The sequence below is a fragment of the Coloeus monedula genome (genome assembly GCF_965178545.1).
Source record: "Coloeus monedula genome assembly, chromosome: 9".
NCBI lineage: Eukaryota > Metazoa > Chordata > Aves > Passeriformes > Corvidae > Coloeus > Coloeus monedula.
In genome coordinates this window covers 11769387-11792709 of record NC_138789.1, presented here as the reverse complement: position 1 = coordinate 11792709, position 23323 = coordinate 11769387, and positions in this window count along the sequence as shown.

Below are 23323 nucleotides of genomic sequence, written 5' to 3'. Positions count from 1 at the left end.
TGTCAAAAAATTTTTTCTCTTAGCCCCTAAATTGCTTACCAAGAAGCCAGCAACTGTTTTAGAAACCCATGCCTGGACAAAATTATCGCAATTTGAGAGCAGTTCAATGACCTTCTGGAAAACAATGTTTTTTCCCATACATTCAATGTCCCTGCCATCTGAAATCTCATGCTCTTGCGGTAAGTCCTTTCTTTCTGCTAAATCTTCCTGGATTTTTATCTATCTACACCTGAGAAGATAAAACACAGTTATTATAACAAAATTTTGCCTTTGCAGCCACTCTGAAAAAGTTAAGATTTTTTGCCAGGTGCCCAGTGGAGTAAGAGATACTGCCAAAATGAATTTTTGGCAGTACCTTAGGACATTTGTTTGTCTAGAAAATTGACTAAGTATGTAAGAAGGATTTTTTTTTTTTTAACCACATCTGAAACAGGTACACTGGAAAACATTAAAATACAGATATACCACAGCTGCAGCATCCAATTAAGAACATGAATTGCAGCACAAAAATGATGGTAATTAGAAATTATATCATCATCTGTTTCAATGCTGAAAATATTTACAAACTACAGGATGCTGCTGCCTCAGAAATTAAACCTCAAGAGAAGTGTTTCAGTATCAGCCATACTCATGAGAAAATCTGAATGTCAGATATCTCTAAACTGGAAACCAGCAAAACTTCACCTTAAATTTCTTTCAGTACATTCAGAGGAAGGTGACAGAGAAGGGCTTGAAATAGAGCCTATTCAGCCACATAATCTAAGTTGCATCTTGTCAACATAAAAAGCAAAAGACAAGTTATCTATGCTGCAATATCCCTGTCAGACACTTTTTTTTGCAGTGCCAGAGATATTTTAAAGGGAGATTTGGCTTTTTGAACACCTTTAATAGGCTTCCTCAGAGTTTTAATTAGTAGGAGATCCAAGCAGTAGCTGACAGCTGGCAGAATCTCCTGTCGTGAGTTAAAGTCAACCTAATTAAGATTCTGGAAGGAAAACATATTCTTCCCAACACCCTTAATCAGTCAGGCTTGGTTGAAAATGCAATACAGAACCTTTTGCCTTGACAACAACATAACCTTCGAAATATGGCACTTCCAAACAACAATAATAGTGCAATGATTTCCTCATATGGAAATTTAGTAAAACTCCTGCTAAAGCTCTGAAATGCATTCTCCACCTTCCCCTTAATAAATGTTCATATAATTTAGGATTATTTATCATACTTAAGATTTGACATTTCATGACTGAGGCATTTTGTGCTATCACATCACAGACAGTGACATATAAGCTGCCCCTAAGAGATGAAGCAACTTTTTTTCCCTAGCACTTGTAAAATTATCTGTTTTGCAGCTTGAGTGGAAATACATCTAGAACATTCAGGTTGAGCCAGATATACATAAGCAAAAGGAGGCTTGTCTTCATCACAAGCCAAGGGGTGTCTTGTCATCTCAGGTTCAGGTGCCAGCCTCAACCTCCAGGTGTCTGTGCTCTTTGTGCTCTGCTCTGTCTGGAGCAAGCTGCCTCTCAGGGCAAAGAAATGCTGGCAGTCAAACTTTACCTCTAAATCAGTATAGCCATAACTACCTCAAACTTTGCGGTTCTGTAAGCTTAATCCAAGCTTTAGTACAGCAAGCAGAAATCTGTTTATTGTTCCCTGTTGGGTTCATTTGGGTTTTTTTAAGTGAACTGACAAAGCATTCTGGTGGCACATATCGGTATCATATTTATGTTTATCTAAAAATCATTACTGCCTACAACCAGTTCCAAACACCTGGCCCACTCCTGGCTTGTTGGACTGCAGAGAGATGAAGAAGACCTGGAAAATAACCCAGCTAAAAATAAACACCCCAGCAGAGAACACTGTTAGAGTAAGGGTTGCCTTAAAGACCAATACAACTCCCAGCAAGTCCAAGCACTATCACAGAAAAAGATAGATTTGAATAGAAACCTCATTTAGAATTACAATATAAGGTCTCCACTGTCTTTTCTTTTTCTACAGCCTATCTCTACCGTGCATTCACTTACACCTTGGAAATAACTTAATACACTGACTTTCTACTCATTCTGTACACGCCCTAGTTCTTCATTGCCATATGCAATATACAATATAACATCTGCAAATGTAATAATATCACAGCCATTCTAGTGTCATCACAAATTGTAGTCCTTTTAGACAGTTGTAAATAACTGTAGAAGGAATCAGGCCTTCAGTACTTAGAGTGATTACAATGAATATGACAATAATCCTTCTCTTTGTAAAACAAAATCCCAGGAAATGTGTATACATGGAGGTTAAAGCCTCTTGGAGCAGCTGCTAAGATGCTGCTTAGACTACTCAATTATGCTATTAAACCAGCAGCAGCCACCCAGGTGATTTGACTCTCAGCACAGAAGCTGCGAAGTACAAAGTAGACGATGCCGATTTCAACAGCAGATCTAAGGCAGTCCAGCACAAGGTGCAACCACCATGAAAGAAGCTGAACCAGAAAACTCTTTCTGTTCCCCCAGTCACACCTGAATAATCTAAACACATGTAATTGTGGCAGCTAACATCTCAGATCTATTAAGTGACTCATGAAAGGCACAGGGAGCTCTGAGAAAAAGCAATTGTTCTGTATGCTGCCATTTTGTACTGTGATAATAAAATCAGTGACAAAACTACCCTTGAAGTCCAAGACAGCATTATTAATATTAATACTTAAAATTGGTCCAGTCTTATTTATCTTTTGGAGAGTGCTTTCAGACCTGCAGGATATACCTCTCCTAGCAAAAAGCAGGGAAGAGCTGCCTTTTTTCTCCTGATGTATTGGTCTTTAGATGTTCAGATGGATAGCTACAGGGCCACAGCCAGGAAAGCTGTATTTCCACTAAGTTACTGTATTCTATAGACAGGTAGTCTCCTTGTTTTTCACTTTCAGTACTCCACATTCCCTTTTTTAAGTCAGCTAATTTTACTTCTGCCTTTTTCACTTCAGCTCAATATCTAAGTTACAGTTCCAAGTCAAGTGCAGTTAACATCTTACTCTTTGTCCTACCACTGTGTTTTCCTCTGCAAATCCACAGCACACAATTTATTTGCATTACCAGGACACCTTTCCTGACTGAAGCTGCTGTGACAGTCACACTGAGCACACAGCTACAACACTTCCACTTCCATCCTCACCTCTGCCAGCAGTCACCAGGCAGCAGTGACAATCCTCTTAGCATCAGCCCTCTCCCATCCCTCCTCCCTCACCTGTCCACAGGCTGCCTCAGTTTTCCCTGAACATCATCTCCTAGACAGAGCTTTCCACCGGCTTATCTTTCAAGGACTTTACCTGCACCTCTACAAATGCTCTTAGTAGTACACACATCTTCTTTTAGAATTAACAAAGCAAAGACCAATATTTAAAAGAAATGATGCATGGTAAATATTTACCACACAGTTGTTGCATAAGACTTGATCAATAACTATCTTTGTGCTGGTACAACATCACTGACTTAATCAAGTTATCTTGGAGGCCAAAAATCCTAGCTAACATTTCATCTCATCTCTAGAGCACACCACTTGAACCCACATGCTTTTACAGCCAAACAAATGAAGCTAGGCTAGGCTTTTTTAGGAGAAAAAGCAAATTAGGAAGGAACCACAAAGCCTTTCAGAAAATTTCATACTTCAGGACGTCAACTTAAAACAGACCAGCAAAGCTCCAAAACCCAGCCAGGCAGATGCAGACCTGAACCCCCACCCTTCCCCTGGGAAATTACTACCCCTCATCACTTGAGGAGGCCTCAGACCGTGCTTTGACGAGGCAATAAAGGCAGAAACTAACATAAAAAAAGACAGGTTTCAAAAACAGGTAAAGAAAACAGGGTGATACCTGCTTGCTTGAGGGTCCTTCCCACCACGGGTCACCTCATGAGGTGTCCAGGAGCAGGGCTGCAGCCAGAAGCACCTGGATGAAGATGGGGGAAAAGAACTTCACACAGACCAGCAGAGGCAGGCTGGCTGGCAGGCACAGGCACGCTCCAGAGACAGGACTCATTGAGCCAGGAGAGGTCTGAAAACAACTCAGAAATTCAGAGGAAAGTCCCAGAGATTAGGAGAGAGGCCGGTAGACCCTTAATTATAGACGGGTGGAGCCAATTACAGTCAGCAACAACCCCTGCCCAGGTGAGCACAGTCAGGGTCAGCAACAACCCCTGCCCAGGTGAGCACAGTCAGGGTCAGTAACACCCCTGGGCTCTCAGCACCATCACAAAATGCAGTTATTTCCCCAGATGGGGTTGCAATTGTCACAAAAGAGGAGGCTGACTTCAACAACATCATTTCAAAGCATTAAATCTCCCCTAGTGCTCTTTACCAAGGAGCTTGCTGTTATCGTACAACTTTTTTCTTATTTATGGTTGAAAGAAATGTCAGAAATTGGATACCCCTAAACTGAACCTTAATTTTCATCCCAAGTGTGTGCCTAAGGCATCAGGCACAGACATTGCACCTTCTACACCAAAAGGGCTGAAACAGCATTGCTGGGGCAAGGTAAACAGGATTCCTTACCACCTTTACAGTGACAGAAAAATGTGTAGGTGGCCTTACAAATATTTATTTGTGGCTCCAAAATGAGTCCACAGCCTGCTTGAAAGTACCCACAGAATTCTTCTATCTCATAAATCAAGAAACAAAGGAATTCAATAACTAAGGAGAAGATGTTAAGCTGGTGTAAAGCACTTTATCTCCCCAATTTAGGTGGTCTGATGACAAGTTTGCATGACCCAGGACTTGGCACAGAGAATATCTGATTGATGCCAACAGCTTTACACACATATTTCCATGAAGAAATATTAACTAGGAGATTGGAACTGAAGTATTTAGGATTATGAAGTGATACAAATTAAAGTCAAACAAGAATCCAAAGTAAACCACTTCCCAATTTAAACTGCTCCAGCATGGAAAATCTCCCACCCTGAATAGCCATTTTTTGAATAGTATCAAAGATTCTCTCTTCTATAGGTTTTAGTTTATTGAACTACTGCTCTATAAAATTTGATACCCTGCCAGAAAAAGTGGACAACAACTGATGCCTTAGAGGACTTTCTGCCCTGTTACAGCTGCTCTGCTTGCATGAAGCAGCACAAAACCTGAGGATATGGAGTTAAATTTTTCCTGGTCCCTGAGGCAATCAGTGTATTCCTTGGAGTATGAAATTTGATTACACTTATTATCTTAGCTTGCATAGCTCTGACTGTTCTTACTGCATATAAAAAATTTCAATCCTGTTAAAGATCCTGTACAGCACCTGATAGCTTCCTCAGGCAGGAGTGCTACAGGTGGACTGTGCTATGTGAGAGTCCACCAACTCAAATGTCAAAATATTAGATTTGATCTGTAGAAATTTACATCATGGGCCAAGGTGGAAGCACATGATATTGGGGCAGCCCGGGGAAACTTCAACTGTCATTGTAATGCAGCACTTGTTCTAGAAATAAAATATATTTTTACTTCATCCTCAGTGGCTGTCAGTGCAAGCCCTTTCAGGGACACTAATTTTAACCTCAAAACTTGACAAATGATTTTATACTTGGCAGAAAGAGAGAAACAGTCAATGGAACCTAACTGAATAAGAAATCACAAAATACCTGAAATGAAGAACATGTTTTTAATTGCTTACTTCATTCCCACCCTAACATCTGTCTGTGATGGATGATGTGACAGAATAATCCTCACTAAATTATAAGTAAATTAGAATTAGCAGAAGTGGCAGTACATTTATCTTACTCAATAATGGTTCTTTGTTTCTCTTTGGTGTCATCCTTTGGTTTTCTAGTTGATGGCATTATTCAGTGTGAGGGATGAGATAAAAAGGCTAGCAGATTAACAGGGTAGAGGGAAGGGGTGAAGGCCAAGTGTTCTCATGACGTGCAGATTAAGTGTGTTAAAGAAGCACATTATGATCAAAATATGTCTTTCTCAATGACAGCATTTGCTAAATTACCCATTGCAAGAAATCGTGCTTCTGAATGTAGCACAGTTTGCTTTCACTAGCTGCCCAAGGCACATGCACTAATAAGGGAAACTTGTTTACACTTTCTTTTCTTTCCACAAAATGCCTTACCTTGTTGCCCATTAAAGAGGTGAAGGATAACAAAGTAAACCATTTAAGCAGTAGTGCATTTCAAGGTTCAGTGCAAAAGGAACCATTGTCTGCTCAATACTTAAAAAAAAAAAAAAAAAGGAAAGAAAGATAAATATGCTATTTGCATTTGCAAGTTGTTCCAGAAAAAAAGCTTGGTCTTTTGACAGTGGTTGTCCAACAATATATAAATGCTCTCTCCTATATACCAGAATTACCTAGCTAATTCTGATAAATACTGCCTGGGAGAAAGCACAACATGCTGAGCCACTGAACAGCGCAATTGCAGGAAGGTTCCATTGTTCACTGTCCAAATAAGCCACATTCACCACATTTGAGAATACAGCCCTGACTCAAATGGCATTGTAATTGTAAGCTCATTTATTCAGCAAATGCGTGAATGCTGCAACTTTCATTTAATGTAGTACTACAAGAATGCCTCAAATATAGGAATAATTATTTAACAAAAAACATGCTGCCAAGGTTGAGAGAAATTAATTTGGAAACAAGTGGCATATTCATGAGTATGTTTCCTTTGCTATTTGTATGCCTCCAACACAATCCTAATAAGCATTTTTGAGGAATAATTGACTTGGTCATTCAATCTGAACATATATTTGAAGGTTATTAAACTCAGACATATGTCCACAGAATTAATATATTGAAAACTCAATTAAAATTGAAATACAAAATCAGTCATCTAATTCCAAATGCGGTCATGCTGTCTTATGACAGTAAAAAAGAACAGCACTCACATCAGTTACTGATACTGCATTCACCTCCTTCTCAAACCTTTCTTTCTCTTTTGCCTAATTTCCAACTCAGTTACCTATTTTTTGTTACAATCCTGAACACCTGCTGTACTAGCAATCTTACTTTTGTTAAAGCTGCAAACCTCTGTGTGTGTATGTATGTGAGCATATAAAAAAATAAACAAGCAGCTATTAAGAGGAACAAATGCCAGTAGCCGTACGTAGTTTTGTTAAAAGTTTTCCCCCTGTTTTGTTTATCCCAATCTTTCCTGAAAAACTTGAGGACTCTGATCAAGTTTTCTTGGAAAAACTATGCAAAGTTTTTTGACCTAAAAATGGATCTGAAGGCAAAAGAGCTGAAGATTGAAACAATACCAAAAAAGCTCTGAACACATCCATGTTTGTCTATATAAATAAGAGATATTAATGGTGCCAATTTCTTTGAAGCTTATTTATACTCACGTTTAGATGCTGACCATTTTCTGGTAAAAGAAGAATTTAATTTAAGGTTTAATTTAATCTTAAAATTTAAATTAACACATCCAGTTTAAACCCACCCCTCATTAATAACAGCTGAATAGTCAGGGAAACAGTGGCCTGTAGCACAAGCTACCAATGTCACACTTAGTGGGATAAAAACCCTGACAAAAATCACTCGCTATTTTGTGGATGCAAAATCTTTGTAAGATCATATAAAATATGAATTTTGTGAATTTCTATGGATATAAAAGATCCACAAAAATAAGATATATTTTCAAGGTGACCAAGATCTACAGCTCAAGTTTATACACCCTGAAAGATTTATGATCTAGTTAGATAAATGAAGATTCATGGCAGCAAATTTTAGTTGTCATAGTTGAAAAAGTGATGGATTGTCAGAGATAATAGATACAGCAAAATACTTCAGGTCTTATTAATTCTCAGATTTCATCTTAAGCATCAATAATTTCCATGTCTAAAAGCATAAATGCAATTAATTAAATTACAATTAAAGAATGTTCTCTTTCATCACACCAGATTATTTATCTCAGACAGATTGTGTTCATATTCTTTATCCTAAAATGTAAAGAAATTAATGGGAACTTTCAAACTAGGTAGCTCTGGACATGCAGTGCTACTTGGAGCTACCCTCCTTTTAAGTGAGTCAATAAAGGCTGAGTTAACAGTTTTTCCTGTGCTATTGTGGGTTTAAAAAATATTAAAATCATTCTGCAAAACAAGGCTACAGTAACTAAATGTGTGTTACATTTTATTTTTAAGCACTTGTGTTCTCTTTTACTGACAACATAGAAATTTTAATAAAGGAATATATAAATCAGGTACAAAGGCAAAGTACCTATAAAATTAGCTGGTTTATGCTAGTTTTAGGATTTTGCTATGAGGGTGTATAAAAAAAAAATTAATAATATATATGTGGCCATATGCATATTAAGCATAGAATTTTCAAAAGTACCAGGTGTTCTGGGAGCATATTTTGCCTTGCAACTCACTGGAAAATTTTCCTTATAACCCCTCTGTATAGCAGCACACTGATACCCAGGGAGCCCCTGCAGAGAGAGCTCAACAAATTAGGGAGATGGACGATCACCAACTGTATGAAGTTTAACAAGGGCAAGTGCCAGATTCTGCACCTGGGATGGGGCAACCCTGGGTGTATGGGCAAACTGGGGAATGAGAGGCTGGAGAACAACACTGCAGAGAGGGACCTGGTTGATGGCAAGTTGAACATGAGCCAGCAGTGCCCTGGCAGCCAGGAGGGGCATCCCTGTCCTGGGGGCATCAGGCCCAGCATCACCAGCTGGGCAAGGAAGGGGATTGTCCTGCTCTGCTCTGGGCTGGGGAGGCGTCACCTCAAGTGCTGGGGGCAGTTTTGGGCAGCACAGTATAAAACAGACATTAAGCTATTAGAGAGCATCTAAAGGAGGCCACGAGGATGGTGAAGGGCTTGAGGGGAAGCCATGAGAAGCAGCTGAGGTCACTTGGTCTGTTCATCCTGGAGGAGACTGAGGGGAGACCTCCCTGCAGTTACAATTTCCTCGAGAGGGGAAGAGGAGGGGCAGGCGCTGATCTCGGCACTGATCTCTGTGGTCTGAAGTTGTAACAGGGGGGGTTTAGGTTGGATATCAGGGAAAGGTTCTTCACCCAGAGGGTGGCTGGGCACTGGAACAGGCTCCCCAGGGAAGTGCTCACAGCACCAGCCTGACAGAGTTCAAGAAGTGTTTGGACAATGCTCTCAGGCAAAGAGTGAGATTCTTGGGGATGGTGATGTGCAGGGCCATGATAATTCCTGTGGGTCTCTTCCAACCCAACATATTCTGTAATTCTGTGATATAACTCATCAGTAGAGAGTCGCTTTGGTTTGAGTGGAAAAACCCTTATTACTTATTTTCAACTGAAGTAACCAAAGTTTGACCTGAAAAGAAGTTGTCTGACCAAGCATCAGCTGCCCAGGGATACCACTGCTTTCCATTGCTGATAGAGCAGAAAGCAGAAGCTCAATTTAGGAAAACAGGTTCTGGCTCTGATTGCAGTGATCTGAGAAACAGGTTTTGACTCCAAACAAGGTCTGCAGACACATTTGGAGAAAAGCAGCTGCACTGACTTCTAAGTAAGGGGGAATTCAGTGTCTGTGAAAGTGTTTTGGTGCCAATGTGAACATTCTTCAGGCTTACAGATGCAATCCCCAGGAACCTGCTTTTGCAAATTAGTAGATCGTGCATGCTTGTATATATTGTTGAGTATTCTGTTTATTTTCAAATCCTTAGCTGCTGTTACAATGGCCATTGGACACCATATAATAACATCAATAAGCTTATATAATGAAAAAAGTGGATATTCAGACATGTTTTTCCCAACTACTTTTTAAATTGTGTTCACTGAAGAAATGACCTTTGACAATCTCTGAGAATAGCAATCCAGCTAATACAATGCTTTTTCTGACTTGCTATAAGGACAGTATTATGAACTAATTTTTGTATCTGGCAGCAAATTGGATTTTGTTTGGGAAATTCAACGCAATAATATTCACATTACACACATGTGCATATTTTTTCCCTATATTTCATCTTTGTCAGAAAGATCTCATCTATTCAGGATAAAATTTCATTCCCATTTAATAAAAATGCAGTGATTCAAAGTTTACACTTGAAAAGTATCAAAAATAGACACTGAAGTGGTCATTCAGTTGTGTAACTTTTAATCAGGGAACCAGTATCAGTTCAATACTGTCAAACCCAGTAAAATTGCTTTTCCTTCTATCAAATCTGAATTTGGATATTTGACTTCAAAAGGACTTTTATTAAAAGTTAAGGTACCACTGGCACATGAGGCTGGAGGTACAGATTAGAAATATCACTGGAGAAGAAAAATAGGCTGAAACAGTTGAGGTTTGGAGTGAATGAGATCCAGGTTACATCCCTGTTGGGGACACTACATTACTTTCAGGCACTGGACAAAACACTTAAGATTTCACGTTTTGGTCCTCAGGGATGAAAACAAATGAATCTTTTCTTTCTATCCCCATAGATGGTCATCCCTTAGCTTTCAGAACAGTTTCTTATGAATCTATGTGTGCATGTGTACACATGCATGTGTATACATAATACATATTTAAAGGATCATCTACACACATATATGTAATTTCTCCTTGAAAAGCAAACTCTGGTGTGGATTCCAAGCACCAATATTATATAAATCAGAATTAAACTATCTCAGTGTAGAAGCAAAGGAGTATGGGGACAGAATTTCCCAGTGTTTCCAGGAAAATATGCATGTGGGTGTCTGTCTGCCTACATGGTTGCTCTGTGATTAATCCAGATTATAGTGAAAAGGCAGGGAAACACAAAACCAGACAACACATGGATGGATAGCTTACCATTTCTGACTTTGAAAAGGGAAAGTGAACAACCCCTTTTCACTGCTGGTATTCTAATACAAAGACATACAACATCAGAAGTGACATAATTTACTTTGACACACCATCATTATTTGTTATGATAAATTAATAAGCAGCACCTTTGGGTGCTGCCAATTCATTCAGTTCCTGTCACAGCTGATTAGAATTTCTGACTGAGATGTAATAAAATGGAGAGTGCATTAATATATGATAGTTTCTTTTGTTTACTTAATGTAGAACAATTACTGCTTTTTCATACCCCCAATCACAAATTTCTCATAAACAGTGAGCATTTCTACCTCTTGCTTACAGAGCTGAAATGGAAAGGGTCATTACTCACATTTTATTATTGCCCAGAGCTCTTAGTTACTGCGAAATAGAGGAGTAGTGGTGATTTAAATATGTAACACATAGTCTAACTAATCACATTCATTCAAAAGATCTATGATTAGCATTATTAAAACAAAATCACAATGTCTGAACATTCCATAAATTTAATCTTAGAATGTTGTACCCTCGCTAATGATATTCCAATACTGTGTACACTGCAGACAGCTTCTCATCAGCTTGAATAGTACAAATAGGAGTAGCATCCTTGAATCATCTGTATTCCATTCCAACAGCATTGGCCTTTGCAAAATATGTTCAGGTCATCCAAAATGAATTTCTCACTCTTTAATACTACAAAAATAAAAGTACTTCAACTTAATTTTTTTAAACTGTCTTTGTTTACCATCACCCTTGGGATGTTGCAGATTTCTTTTCCAGTTGCTACTCCATATTATTGCTTAGTATTCTTCCTTTCTTAAGTTTACTGCTACTACATCTTTGCTTCTGGAAATTGCAGGAATACTCCCCTGCAGCAGGCATGTAAATACTTTAGTAACTTTCCACAGGGAACAATACTGTTCCTGCTTTATTCTCTAAAATCTTCATTACAGGGCCTGATTCAATTCTAAGGTTATTTCATGTCATTCCAGCAATTTAAAGAGTATTTTCATACTCTGTACAGACTATTTGCTGCCAAGGGCAGGTAAATGCTTACTGCACATGGGAGCCAATCCCAAAGAGTTAAACGAAGGCCTAGCTGAATTGTGATCAATGTAGCCACTCACTTTAGTTGACCCAAAATCCCATTTTCTATCCATTATTTATGCTGAAGAGCTTCACTGTATGCTGAACTTTTCCTGCTAACAGGCCTCTCTATAATAGAGATGAGTAGTGTGAATGCTGTATTGGCTGGCAGGAATCCCCTGGTTCTACTGCTGGTGCTGATGCTCCCACTATGTCTTTGGATAAGTTAATGAAGTTTAATTATTAGGAGCTGTGGGTGCTAAACATACTGAAGATACAATCTTTTTTGATGGGTTTAAATCACCTAATTTCAGGGACCTAGGCCCCCTGCACCACTTAGAAATTTCAGGCAATAGGCTTGCAGTTACATTATCAGGATTAATACACTAATACAAGAAAATTTGCTAAGCATTATGATCCTATAGAACCACTTTAACATAAACTTTAACTCCAACTTTCTGTGGGATATTTGGAACCACAAGAAGAAAAAAATTGTGAACAGGCAAACATCTGTCTTCTCTACACTTTGAAGTCTGATTATGGCTAAACCACAATAAAAACCTAGGGAAACAATTTCCATTAATATTTACTGGAAGCATATTGTCTATCTGAACTCTCTTAGGGCTTTTATTTGCATAAGAATGTCTCATAGTCCTTAACAGATTTCATCTGCAGATTACCTTTGGGATTTTCTATTCTTCTCTGAAGCCAAAAAGGAAAGTAAATGGGTTTAGCCTAGGTCAGACAGAAATTTGGGCTGAACTGCAAACTGAAAACTTTAAATGACATGGTTTTTGCCTCCTACCAGCTTTTCTTCCACCATTCCGTGCTGCAAGACAGATTTTTTTTCTGAAGTTATTACTGCCTTGATTTCTTGTGTAAGTTATTATTTCTTTGCTTTCTTGTGTCACAGAAATATACAGGGCATGGGACAACTCAACAAAACATGCAGCACGCGTGGGGAACAGCAGTTTTCAGAAGCTGTAATTCAAAGGCTCTGAGAGAGAGCCTGCTGCAGCTCCTCCCAGCACAGCTCTGTGCCAACTGCAGCCATCAAGGATGGCAGCATTCATTGCCCAAGATGTTGTAGCCTAGAGGCAAAATCAAGGGAATCAAACTTTTTAAGCTCCTCTTCTTTCTTGTAGCTGTTGCCCAGACAGTTTTCTACATATGATGAAGAGGAAGCCAGTGGCTCTCTTGGGAGAAGATCTCCTGTGTGTCACAAGCTTAGGCCAGCCCCAAAGTCTCATGGTTGCCATCTGTGAAAAAGGCAACACATTTTTTGATATGCTACAATCACCACTCAGATGGGAGTCTCAGATGTGATGGAGGATTGAACAGATGTTCTTTTTACGTATCTTTGGTATAAAGTCAGCATTTCATTTCACTGGTGCTTGGACCACTTCTTTTTCATTTAATTAAGAAATGATGAAATGTGGTGAGTGATGGATGGAAAGGGCCTGATCCCAACCCCAACGAACTCAAGGGAACAGCTCCTTCAGATAAATGGACACTGCATTAGGAGTTAAGTGCCACGTGGCTGCACAGACTGCTGACACAATCACTGTAATTTCAGAAAATAGCTTGTTCTTAAGAGACACCCTGAAGTCTTTGTGTGTTTAGAAAAAAGAGAAAGAAAGAGAGAAAGAAATTTTGCTCCTAAGTCTGTCTAATCTTCTTAACTGTATCAAAAGGCATGAGAAGATTTAGGAAAATGAAGCTCAGAGGAGAAGAAAGACCCAGTCAAAGGATTTTTGAAAGGATTAAATATTAGTAGGGGATGATATGAAGGAATACAATAGAGCCACAAGGTTTGAAGATTTACCTGTTCTCTGCCATTAGGAGCAATGATTATTTCCTCACTGCAATTGGGAAGAGATGCTTTGAGGGTAGAAAAGGCATTTTTGTAATCCTAACCATCACTCTTACTGTTATTATTAAACCCTTACACAAGGGAAATCCAATAGGTTCTTTGAAAAGCAAAGACTGTACCAAAAGAGGGATTTCACTTGCAAACATACAGTCTGTAAACACAGGAGACAAAAGGTAATACGAGAAAATACAAACCAACACTGAAAAACACTCATGCAGTTATTTTAATTATTGCTGTCCTGGATTTAAATTGCAATTAACTTTTAGAGGTTTTGTACAAATGACATGTACTTGGGACTCTTCTGTTTCAGGGATACAAACTTAGAAGCATGCATGCAGTGATTATGCAAAGCATAGTAAAGCCTACTCTAATAAGACTTTATGTTGTCTAATATGAGCAACAAATCATGGATGAAAGTGCATCCAAGCACCTCGACAAAACCCAGAGAGTCTAACTCTGCCATTTTGGATGTTTGAACATTTCCACTGGTGTTTAAGATATATGCATTGCTTCTTCTTTTGAAGAATGCTTTATGAACAATAATGTAAAAGATAACTGCACTTACACCCAGCTTGGAGAGAAATACACCAGGTTTAGACAGGTATCCAAGATTCTAACTTCATTTTCTATGCATTCTGCCCTCTTCACATACAGTTCTGAATTTCAGGGATTCCTGTTCCATATGGCATTATGGGCTAGATGTTCAAGGTGCACTGGGTGACATTTGGCCTAAAGTACTCCATAGTGGAAAACTTGCTCCTACTATGCTGTCAGTACTTACTGTCCTTTTGGATAAACCGATCTGGCTGTGAGACACTGACATTTTATGGATTAAAACCACACAAAAACCTTCCTGCTCCTCTATTCTTTTCCTCACACCACCTTTCATTTACTCCTGACATTCCTCCCACCCTTTAACACAATGTTGACAATACCTACAGACAGGAGATGGGCCAAGTCTGTTAGGTCTATTAACCAATCCTTCTATCACTCAGGTAGTTCAATGTTACCTGTGACAAGTATAAAGAGAAGAAGTACAGGAAATATGTTTCTGCAAGTTTTTAGCACAAATAATAGCAAAAGAAGGAGCTGAAAAGCTTCTCACCAAGTACATAAAATGCTGATGTCATACTGAGGGAAGAGAAGGGGAACAAAGGCCAAGCAGCTAAATCTGATACTGCCAGGTCAAGATTTGTCAAATGTGAATGGTATTGGGCAAAAGGAGACAGTTTCTACACCTAAATTCCATACCAAGAGGAGCTGGGTTTTCAATCTTTGCTTTGACAAAAGAAAATATTAGCACAAATATAATGGAGCTACAGTAAAAAAATTAATTTATTATGAATCATTAACATTCAACTACCATTAGCAGATAAACACGTAGCTTAAATATCATTGATATTTGAAATAGTTATACCAATGTCTGCACTACAAAGCATCCAATAATAACTGTAGGCAATAGCTGCTAGCATTTAAAGGGTTCCAAAGAAATCTCCACCTGGTTATAGGTGGTATTTTATCGGGAACAACTGGAAAGCCAGTAATTGTACATTTTTTTGATCAGTCGTTCTTCTCTCCAGCAGTGCTGAGGAACTGTCAGTTCCATTGTTGAAAATGATCCTTATAATGTAACCTCAATCAAAATATATAATAATAACATTGATTTCAAATCCAGCTGTTAGTTTTCCAATAAACTGCAGACATAACAGCTGCTATTTTTTCTCCATGAATAAAATTTTGATTGTGATCTCTTTGTGTGATTGCATCCTAGTGGGTTATTCGTAAAACGAACACAACTTACAGCTTTTCCCCTCCCTGTTTTCATTAAGTTTAAAATTTTGTATTATTTCCTTGACCCTAATAGCAGAATCTACCCTTTCATTTATTTAACCATAGCTAGAGAGGAAAAAATGCTTTTACAGACCAGACAAGAAATCTGAATAAATTGGTACAGTGAGTATAAAGTCCACAGGGTAATATGTAAATGTAGATTATGCTTTTCATTATAAAATACAGCCATGAAGTACTTATATGTAAAAGCTGCACTAAATTTTAACAATACACCACAGTTGAAAATCTATATTTTAAAGTGCTGGGATGTTTTCTGCTACCAAATAAATTTTTATCTCTGAAATAGAAATATGGCCTCAGAAGCCTATAAATACAGGCTTTCCTTGCCTTGGAAGGCTGTGAGATTTATCTAAATATGAATTGTAGATAACGGCAATGACACACTGTAACTTACCATGATTAGCTGAAGACAGTAACATCTAGAGAACTGTTTCCTTGTATTACAGGAGTCCTCTTTGTGGGAGGATAAAAAGAACAATGTAATGTATAGCACACCAGGACAGTAAAACAGCACTCTATGTTTCTTCATCCCTTCAAAGTAAACATATCCCCATTTTATATTCCAGGGTGACACATAGTAAACATTTGTGGGAAGGGGTATATGTAACAAATGTTATTTAAACTAAAAAATAATTCATGCAAAATTCACAAGAACTTCATTTTTTTTTTCTACTTATTTTACACTTCTATCACTGTTAAAAATGGTCTGTGCCCTCAACAGCATTTCTCATCCAGCAACCTCAGTATGTATGTTGTAAAGATGAATGGATGAGGTGTTTAGAGTTAATGATCTGTATCATATTGCATCCATTTAGCTAAAGATATATAATCCCACACAGTTTGGTTTATATTGACTCTTACTCAAGAACTACGTATTTGAAAGGCCATCATGCTCTCCTGACAGGGTAGAAGATGAGAATAAATAAGACAATACACTCAGCTTTCTGTTTCACAGATAAAGTCTACAGGCTATTTGATAGTTTAACTTATATTTTAAAGTGATATTAGAATTATTTATTACCAAAGTACAGTCACATTTCATTTTATCACTTAAACTTTTTGTGATTTGGAAACATTTGTAGCTCACTTTATTTCTTCTAGCATAAACATATTCTATATCTGAGTGTGCATGAGTATATATTCTGAACAAATACATCTGATTTCAATGATTTTTATGCATTCCTATCAACTGCATCCTTTTGTGTCTATAGAACGAGATTCACCTCAAAGTAACAGTTACCACAGAGAAAAGATGGAATTTTAAATAAAATAATTACAAAAAAGACTTAGACAGTATTAGATGTAGTTTTTGGAACAAGAATGATTTAGTATGTTACCTGAGCTCAGAGCTGTCCTCTGTTTCTTGGTTAATGCTGCCTTTTAGGATTACACTGTTGTGCCTTAAGTCAGCTGAGGAAAAGTCATGGGTAGTTTGTGTTTGTTATTTCTTCAGCTATGTTGGGTCAACAGGGCTGGACTGGATATGCCACATTCAGAGAGGACATTTCATCAAGTGTCAAAAAAAAGGCTGTAAAATGAACAGTGATTCTCATTTTCTGACCTTTGTACTTTTTGTTTTATCTTTTTATCTGTAAAATAATCTGTGATCTCCAGTTTACTACTCTCAGTAAGGGCAGATAAATTTTTAAAAAGCAACCATTGTCAGGTTTCATGTTAAATATGTGCTAGCTCCACAGTCTATGGTCTAATATTTATATTTATCACATAATGAGTTCTAGGTGCGGAACACATGAACACCAACGTGCATCTAGGCAGTGTAGAACAAACTGACTGCAGGGTCTTAAATATGCATTTATGGATCCAATGTGCTCTCAGCAGAACCAACACCACCAATACCTAAGTGTGATGCCAGGCAGAAATTTGTGTAATATGTTGAGATAGAAAATGCCTTGATACATATGATAAAGTGCAGAAAAGACAGTATAATTTTATACAGGAAAATTGTATCACACAAACCAAGCAGAAGTTTTTTATGGAAGCCATGAGAACATGAAGGACAAACTCATGGATTTAGTCTACAGGAATTTTGAAAATGAAGTTAGCAATTTTGACCAGTAAAGGCTTAAGACCAAATAAAATTCTCCTATGGTAAAAGCAAAAATCCTCAAATTATTATCTAACTGATAACGGAAGTCACTTTTCACAGTGGTTGGAGGGAGTTAGCTGTGGAGATCTACAAGTATCTGTAAGAGAACTGGTGTCCCTCAACATATTTATTAATGATCCAGAAAGATCCCATGCAGTGACAGGATGAAATTTGCTGATGTGATAAAATTATTCAAGGTACTAAAGACAAAACCTGCAAAGAGCTCAAAAGGATCTTATGATACAGAGTGACTGAAAGAAAAGAGTGGCAGATAAAATTCAGCATCAATAAATTCAAAGTAATGTACCTAGAGCAAAATCAATTTTAACCACATGGATACACTAATGGCATCTAAATTAGCCAGTACTCAGAAAAGAAATCTTAATGTTTTTGTGGGCAGGCAGTGAAAGGGTTACCCTTAAAAAAAGGATGATGATGAAGATGATTATGAATTTTTAAAACAGAACCAAAGAGCTAGCCAGAAATTACTACTGGTATTACTGCATCATCCCTTGGTTTATCTGTACCTTGAATATTGCATGCATGCTCATTCTCTTCACCTTAAAAAAGATACAGCAGAATTAAGAAGCCTTAATGAAGATTGACAATTATGATTAGATCTAACAGACCACCTTCTGTGAAGGGAGAGATTAGATAAGATAAGCTATTTTAGTTTGGAAGAGATGTCCCAATTAAATAGGATAGAAAACTGTACAAAAATTAATAGAACAGAACAACAACAGATAATTATTTTACACTTCTTTGACAGCAAAATAAGAGGGAACATAAAATGATATAGTCAAGAAACAAATATAAAACTACTCAAAGCACTATTCACACAGAATGCATAAGCAAAGGCAGAAGTTCACTGCTGCACAATATTCTTGAGTAACAAAGCAGGTATTTGTTGGTTTTGGTGGGTTTTTTTTAATAGCACTATTTGAAGAAAAAAATCACCAAATGCTACTAAACACCAGACTCTATTTTAGCAAGTCCATTAGCCAGAGATTGCTGGAGAAATAATTCTATCAGAGACAGTGTGACTGAACTCTTGATCTGTCCTTACAGTCTTTCTTTCAGCTTTTAATGAAGCAGGTTCCATGTTGCACTCTTTCCATACACTGCCTTATTGACAAGTTCTCAGCAAGATAAACATATGCTTTCCAAAGTGTGAGCATACCTTCCAGTGCATTAAGAGAAACTGCTGTTTAATACCAGAGATTACATCAGTTCTACAGGTTTTTAAATTATCTCAGCTGAAGAAGCCTAAATCTGACAAGGCAATTGCTGTAGGTGTCACTATAAACAGTGTCAGTGCCTGACACCAGCCCTAAATATATCACTGAAATTACTTCCACTCCTGTTCTTCAATAGGCTTATATCTTAACACACTAGAACCAGCCAAGCAGACCCTGATTCAAAAAACAAGGAGCACCATATTTAAAGATGTATCTCTAGTCATGAGGTGCTAAGTGACAGGAATGAATAGAGTGGTACTTCCAGGCCACTTTTTGGAACATCAGTTTTGAAGAAGGAACTGTGTAAACACTCATCTCTAATTTCCCTAGATTATGAGGCACAGACCATGTCAGTGTCCAGTGTCTGACACAGAGGGTCAAAGAGCTGCAGCTTTTCAAGCTTTGATGAATCACACTCCCTGCGTCTGGAAGGTCCTGGCTCTGAGCCTTCATGCTGCTGATATAGCAGCTACATGTGTGAGAGACTGAGACAGGAGACTTGAGTGTGTGAAAGGTGTGTTTCTATATTTCACAGATAGCTGCAGTTTGCACATGCAGAGGAAGGCCATACCTGAGACATGAGAAGACAGTGGAAAAGATATAGTCCTCATTTTCAAAGGTGTAGAGTAACAGGGAAAGTCAGGGGACAGTGTAATTCCTGGCCAGGTGACATTTTGGGACGCTGCTCTACTCTAGCCAGCCCAGATTTCTGTAGTCCAGAAAAACACAGGTGCCTACAGCAGAAGAAAGAAACAGAATGTTCATCTCAAGCAGCAAATTTCAGCATAGACTTTCTTAACACTTGTGCAGAACTGCTTACTCACCTCTAGATGGAAAATCTCTTCATAAAGCAACCTTATACTTTGTCTCCCTCCTGCCCAGCAAAACCAAAACTCACTCAAATAAGCCTAACACCACTGTAGATAATATGACCTGTTGGATTTTTACTCGCTCATTTACATGAACTGCTGAGAACTCCAAAGAGTCTGGAAATGGTGATAAAGGGGTCACAGAACTTTTCCAATGTGTATTTTGACAGAAGACAACCTGAGCAGGGTATATCAATTCATGAAAACAATGAAAGCCTTTTGACCGAAAGAAATTTGCTTTCCTGGTGACTGGGTCCACTCTGCTGGCAATATGCATGCAGCAGACTAGAGGATTCAGCAGACTATTGACAGTCAGTCTCATTATGAGGCCTTGCTCCCAGGTTGTGAATTAAAAGAATGTATACTGCTTTCTTTAACTCCATAAATAGTGGGATAGAATCATGCCTGGGGGCTGTGAGTCACGTTTGCTTCTATTTTCTTCTTCTACTCAAGAAACAAATGCCACTTCTCCCTAAATTAAGAAATGAGCCTTGATGAGGTAAAATAATATGTGTTCTGCTCTGTAACATCCCCATGGAAGACTCATCCTGTGTCATTCTTGCTGTTTGACAATATTTATTTTTCTCTTCCACAGGTGCACAAACACGTAAAACTTCTGTTACTGCTCTCCACTGATTCTCCCTTTCCTTTTATTTTCTCATCTCCCACTTCTTTCTTGACGTATTGTCTCTCTTTCATTATATCAGTGACAGAAAATTGAAGCAAAATTGGTGAAGAACTTATCAGAAATGTCATAGGCTACACATGTTCGGTACAAACCAGCATTATTTACTCTTCTGAGTATTGTGAGACTCACACACAGTGGTAAAGCTGAGCTATGTCAGGGAAGAAAACACCTGGGCCCATAAAAGATGGAGGGAGAAAGAGGAGGGACAGGAACATAAAGCAACAGGGAAAGAGTAAATTGCCAACAATATTAATATTTTCCTTGCTAAGCAGTTGCTCACTTATCACAAAACACCAGGGACTTATTACAATAAAAGTGGTAATTTTGTGGAATTTTAACTGAAAAACAGTAGCAAATTTCATTGTGCATAGGCTCCTCCTGATTCCTCATTCCTTTTTGCATTCAGCTGCTAGACTTTCAGGAAGGAATCATCCATTAAATTTTCCACTCATTCATGCTTCAGTCCCACAACTCATGCAAGTGCTACATGCCTATATACAGGTTTACACAGACAGCAAGTCCTCTTCTGCATTCACTTACAGACTTACAACTTTACACGTACTCCTGGACAAAGTCACACTGAAGGAGAAATACTTTCATTGCTGTGAACACTCTCCAAAGAGGAGCAGGGAAATGACACCCAAAGCAGCTGCCCTGGGAAACACAGAAACCCTATCTGGATGGGGAAAGTGGAGAGGCTGGAGCCTCTTGGCTTTTATCAGCTCTTTGCATCCTTTTTCTCCAATGATGTTCTGATAGTTTGATCCCAAATCTCACTGGGTTTAGTGATGAACTGCATCATGCCAGACACCATGCTCTAGGCCTTCATTACACTGCAGCTGCTCCACCCAGGGAATGCATTCCTGCTGTAACACAGCACTGTGATGCTTCTTGCAGCAGAATAAATCTGTTTCAGTTTATGATAAAAAAATAATGTGCAGCATGCTCAACTATGTTCACACTATTTTTAAGTGTATTTCATAAAACTTTATGATTTGATACTTTCATGGTTAGACTGGAGGGTTTGATGAAAGGCCCTGTGAGTGACTGGAGGCCTGTGAAGATGAGCAAAGTTAGAAGCTTACATTGTCAGGAGCTGGGACTGGGATTCTGTTCTGTAGTAATTCCCCTGGAGCCCCGGTTTGATATTAGTTTAGAACTTCTATCTGTTCACATTTAAATTAATCTAGAAAAGACTGACAAGTAGCAAAGAGAAAAAGAAGGCAGAATGAGGAAAATCTGAGCTTATGCACAGAGAGCCATTAGCATTCTATACTGAAAACTTTATCATGCACAGATACCCTTAATATTACTTCCATATGTTACAGAAAAGGGAGAAATGGAAGAAATTAAATTTGACGACAGCAGAAAGAGATTTCTGGACTTAAAATTGGACTTAAAATTGGACTTAAAATTTTGATATAAATGAAATATCTGCATTACTTCTATGTTTTCTAAATAAATATTATGGCAAGGAACATATCAACATTGCAAGTTCTAGTCCAGTCTATCACTACAACTGCTGGTTAATTTTATTTGAATGTTACTCTGTCATCAGAGTATGGTTCAATTACAGTTATATACATAAACATAGCTGTTGCTTAGCATTTAGAATACTCTTGCCTTATGTTCACTGATTTTTTCTTTTCTGTCAAATGTTTCTCTATGTCCTTTCAGCTCCCCCAGTGAATTATGATAGTCAACATCACCACCAGGTCTTTCTGCTGCTTTTACTTCTAACTTTATTTTCAACTTTAACCTTTTGTTGCTTTTCGCTCATCTGCACAGACTGAACAGAAGTCATGAGGCTTTTTCCTGTAAAGCCCTCTGGAATTAACCTTTCTGCCCTCCCAAAACAATTAATTAGTATATTCACCACTTCTCCTCAAACTGGAATGGTTGTTATCTCCTTGTCTGTGGTCATCACATCTGAAACCTCATCCTTAAAGTCTCCTGCAGACACTAAAGATCACAATCTTGCTTGCTTCTTGGACTAGATAACACAGTTCACATCCCCCTCGATCATTGTTTTCCACTACCTGAAGAAAGGGTTTCTGGCCCTTCTCCCAGTGCCTCTCAAAGCTGATCTTGCATTGTCTCCACAGCAACTCTCAATGCAGTGATACTAAACATGCACAATCTGGGATTTTCTACTGCTCTGAAGAATATCTTCAAAACCACTTTATCCCCTTTCATGTTGTTATCCTCTCTTCCATATTGCAAATGGGAATCTCATTCACAGGAAGGGAAGTAAGACTGGCGCTGCTGGATGGCCGAGGACTGAACACATTTCTTTTCTAACGTTAATTCGTCTTTCTGACCCAGTCATTTTCTGTCTCACCCCCTTTTAACTTGCAAATCCATGCAGGGTCTATGATTTATAATGTATTTATACACCTCATGCCACTGCCTCATATGTGCCCTGTTTGGCTTCCAGTTGCAATTTAAGTTTCCTGTATTTTTTGCAGAGTTTTGGTTTACTTTTCCATAGCCTAAGCTGATGAGAGCTCTTCATGTGAACAAGTATTTTTTACACTTTTCCTCTTATTTAGTTAGCAGTGACTATGAACTTAAACAATCACAGAAAACTTTATTTTTTACCATTTACTTTAGTTCCCTAGAATTTTTTCCATCTAGAAAGACACAGATGACCAAGCTCATTTTAGGTGTGATGCTATAAAACTAGAACTTTTAAATTTTCATTATCCTACCCAGTGACGTATCAGCACTGTAAAGAGTGAAGTTCCAGAGTCCATGCCCATAAAATGAAAAGAGGACAGTTAAAACAAAAGCAGTCAGAAGGGAATGAACAAATACATACTGCAGATAGAATTAGAGGATAGAATTAGCTTTTGATCTGCCAT